Source organism: Podarcis raffonei, chromosome 5, assembly GCF_027172205.1.
Source record: "Podarcis raffonei isolate rPodRaf1 chromosome 5, rPodRaf1.pri, whole genome shotgun sequence".
Lineage (NCBI taxonomy): Eukaryota > Metazoa > Chordata > Lepidosauria > Squamata > Lacertidae > Podarcis > Podarcis raffonei.
This window is the reverse complement of record NC_070606.1, coordinates 9660112-9664591: the sequence shown is the minus strand read 5'-3', so window position 1 is coordinate 9664591 and position 4480 is coordinate 9660112. Positions and strand designations below refer to the sequence as shown.

The 4480-nt window shown below is 42.5% G+C and overlaps 1 long non-coding RNA gene across 1 annotated transcript; it reads right to left on the bottom strand.

Annotated features, from left to right (window-relative positions):
* Positions 1–989: 989 nt before the first annotated feature.
* On the bottom strand, positions 990–4419 carry LOC128413610 (uncharacterized). Its single transcript, XR_008330384.1, has 2 exons — positions 3292–4419; positions 990–1661 (listed from the first exon to the last, which is right to left on the bottom strand). It is a non-coding gene; the product is annotated as an uncharacterized LOC128413610 (long non-coding RNA).
* Between the last annotated feature and the right edge of the window lie 61 nt (positions 4420–4480).

Genomic DNA, 4480 nt, shown 5'->3' with positions numbered 1-4480 from the left:
ACCACGCAATTTCTGTTCTTATCCTGAAGCAAAGTTCTTAACCCGAGGTACTATTTCTGGGTTAGAGGAGTCTAACCTGAAGCGTCTGTAACCCAAGGTACCACTGTACTAGAAAAGTTAAGCAACAAACTCAAACTAGCACGGGGACAAGCTACAGAGGATGCCTTCACTCCAGTGGTAAAGGGAAAGGGACCCCTGACCATTAGGTCCAGTCATGGCTGACTTTGGGGTTGCGGCGCTCATCTCGCTTTATTGGCCGAGGGAGCCAGCATACAGCTTCCGGGTCATGTGGCCAGCAGGACTAAGCCGCTTCTGGCGAACCAGAGCAGCACATGGAAATGCCGTTTACCTTCCCACCAGAGCGGTACCAATTTACTAGCACTGTGTGCTTTCAAACTGCTAGGTTGGCAGGAGCAGGGACTGAGCAACGGGAGCTCACCCCATCGCCGGATTCGAACTGCCGACCTTCTGATCAGCAAGTCCTAGGCTCTGTGGTTTAACCCACAGCACCACCCGCGTCCCTCACCCCAGTGAGGTTCCCCTTTATTACATATGCAGGACAATCACCTAACGCCCCCCCCCCAAACAGCATACAAATCAATATGGCTAACCTGACCCAACAACCTTCACACAAATAAGACACAGCGCAATCGACTAAACACAACAAACCAAGCTTGGGAACCCCAACTTCTCACAATATCAATAAAAAATACACAAAGGACCCACCTGGTGATGCTGACAACACCCCCCTTCTAATAATAGGCAACGGAACAAAAGAACAATACCCCCATCTCCCCCTCCCCTTCCCCCAATTGTAAGATATCTATGACAAAAATGTCTCAACAAATGTAAACCGTGAAAAAGACTACGAATTGGAAGTGGAGACGACAAAGCAAACAGGTACAGGGAGCAGTGTAACACAAAGAACCCAATAGAAACAAATTAGAAAGAATAGCTGCACATTATGATGCTACAAGAAGGACAGATGATTAGAAAAATCTGAACTTTATTATACATACTATATTATGCTGAAAATATGTACCCAAGGACATGAGGTTTTGAATTTACATCTGTACAAACACAAAATAGATTAGAAAACATGCAACATTTTACAAAACATTGCTTGTTATAACGGTACCAGTTTCCCAGAGGGCTCCAACTTAAAACTTTTGCCTGGTCTTAGAACATTTCTCCGATTTCAGATTTTGCTGTGGAAATGCAATTCCAAGCTACAGTATCAAAGTACCTTCGGTAAGTTTGGCAAGTGTCACTTCAACATGATCCGCGGGGGAAAGAGTTGTGTGGTTACCAAAGGCAAGAGCCAAAGCTGATTTTTTCAAGGTGCAGTTAACCCTTTAGGGTTAAGGTCTGCATTAAAGCTTTGTCGATGGAACCAGTGGGCTTCAATTGCTCTTGAGAACTGGGCAAAAAGAAACTGAAATTTTGTGACAGTCGTTCGCGTCTGGCTTCTTTCATCACTCAGACTGAAGATCCAGGATGGATGAGCGGAAGGAACTTGCCAGCGATGAAAGGAGTAGCCTCTTTGTCTTGCTATGTCTGGCAGCGGTGATCTTCGTTGCATCACAACTGGGTCGCACGTTTTAGATTGTATTCGCCTGTTGTAGATCTCCCCATTTGAAGAGACTTAGCAATTTCTCTCCCTAATGAGAGGGTTCATATATTATTTTGAAACCGGCAAGAAGTCCTCTTTTTTGTCACCTTTTGATGGGTGACAAAAAAGAATTGGGAATGGTTATCACATGTAAAAAGCATGTTCTCAAGACCTTCTGGAGACACCCCTACCTTCAAATTGTAACATGAATTGGCTTCCTCCTACCACGAAACAAGCTGTTCAGCTTTGGCTATGTATGTCAACAGGTTACAAAAGATGGGAGGTTTCACGAAAAAAATCTCTTTACAAGAGCATATTGCCTCTTAAGCACCTCAACTGGTGGTGTTTAGCTAATGTAGTTTCACTTCTAGCTTCCTTCCAGCAAATTTAAACATCACCAGACCCGACCCCCCCCCCCAGTAAGCACTTTTGTACCCACTAAATGAACTAAACATCAGAAAGGGGAATGCAAACTTCCATTTGCCAAGATGTGTGGCATATTGTGGCTAATACAATATGCTGTTGTGTTGAAACTAGTGTGTGCTTTGCTTACTGTTATTCATTGTCTGCCCTGGCAAGCACATCTCTATTTCAAACATCTGTACTGTTATTTCCAAAATATTCACAGACATTCAAATGCTTTCTTTATCCTCACTTCTAGAACTGTCTGATCACGTTCTCAATGTTTAATTATTGTGGCATGCAGAACTTTTGATCCATTGGTTTATATCATTTTAATCTTTACAAGATTAAACCTGCAACTTGTAGCTTACGTTTTAAACAACATTTCCATCTGAATAATTTGCCATTAACATTCATGCCATACTCAAAACTGACAAAAAAAAAGGAACAAGATAAACATGTCAAAATAATTAACATTTTAAAAACAATCGCATCGTTTTTGTGATAGCTGCTAAACCTTTTTTAAAAATCTTATGTCCTAAGCACTTGGCCTTCCTATCACAGCTGAAATTCAGATGTGAGGGAACTAGCAAAGAGCTCAGGTCTCTTACATCTTGCCAGCTGCCATTTTAAAACGCTCAACATACCAACCTCTTCGTAGCTTCTAATTTCAAAAATATAAAATCTATAAAAGATTCTGAATTAAAGGCTATCCAAACTGATAGTTATGTTTTGGGGTTTTTCCTGTGAGACCAAAACAAATGGCCCCCCCACCACCACCACCATCCTGTTTTTAATCCGTATTACTTCATAGTCTAGCTTTAGCTGTTTACAAAATTAAATAAATATCTGACCTTTATCTGGAACCCTTTCTGAAACCTTACATTTGCTACTGATCCCTAATAATCGTTTGGCTGAGGAGCGATTTTTTTTTCTCCCAGAACAAAGGTTATTCTGTTGTCAATTCTCATTCCCACCCTCCAAGTTCGGGGCAAGTAACATCAAACCAGAGACCACTGAGCCAAAGCTTGGTTACATCAGGATACAATGTAAAATAAGACCTTGTCTCTTTTCCTAGCTTTAGATTCTCTTAAGTGGATTCTCCAATCAGGTGCAGTTTGATAAATGCCAATATAAGCCTGGCTTAAAAGTTAGCATCTAGTTTGCTCCAATTTAAAGCCCGGGCCGACACAAAGCTCTCTTGTATCTTACGTTGGGACTGATCTGTGCCTCTCTTCGACATCGGCTTTATTAATTCTTTAAAAAACTGTACCCACCATTTCTTGTGGAAATGCCAGTTGTAAGATTCCTTCTCTATTATCGTCCAAGCATAAACTGTTGAAATGATCAAGTTCCGAAAGCACAGCAGTTAGGACGCTGCTCCGAAGGCAGTCTCCTCCGTTTCTCCCTCTGAGAAGAGTCTTTTGCAACAGGACCGCTGCTAAAAGGTGCTCTCCAGTCTCGCAAAGATGCAGGTAACGTCCGTGTGGATGGGGAGGGGGGAATTCCGAAGGATGCCATTCCTTGATAAATCCATCTTCAGCAACGGTAGCTAAATTAACCCTGGAAAAATCAGGGGCGAGCCAGCCAATTGCCAATATGACTCGTATTGAACACATTCCAACATGGACACAGGGGTGGTGTTCCAAAGTAACTTCATGCCATGACATTCACAGACACTGTTTCAAAGGCCAGTCTTTGGTAGATTCAAAAGGTACCAGCTGGGCAAAAAAAAGCAGGCGGGAAGAAGGGCTGGTTCCAACATAAAAGCAACATGTTTCAATTTCTCAGAACTTAGTTAAGTGACCTTGAAGCTTAGCTGAACCTTTAAAGAGGGCAAATCAAGAGTCCTGCATTTCCACACACAAGAAATTAGGTGCCATCCAGACCAAAACAAACCCCTTAACCTTTTGGTCTTTAGTGCTACTTTACATTTTTTAAAATGTATACATGTAAAAAAAGGTAGCCCGTTTACAGGGCAGATGCATGTAAGTTATCTGCCATTATGCAGTCCTATGAATCGACTGTGCTGTTGGGCTTTACACAACAAACAAACAGCGTTACCCTTCATGTTTTCACAATCACTATTGGGGGGGGGTGTCATCCAACATGCCCTAAGCCCAAGAAGAGAAATGCAGCATTGCCCATTTTAAACGCAGAACCTGGAGTCAAACTAGGCACCGCTGCTGCAAAAAATGGTCTCAACTGGAAGGCAATTCCTCTCAAGACATCTGAGCATAAATCTTTCTGCAAAAGGTAGAAGCATTTCAGCTCTTCTTCAATCTGCTGCAATCGCTGCACACACACACACACACACACCCGGGACTCTTAGACAAGAATAATAAAAGACAAGCATTGCCGTTTTGCTCTTTTTCTTCCTGCTTCCGGAACTGATCGCCGCGAGTACAATGAGGCCTAAACGGGAATGTTGTTCTGCCTAGTCAACACACTATGTACAATGCTGGC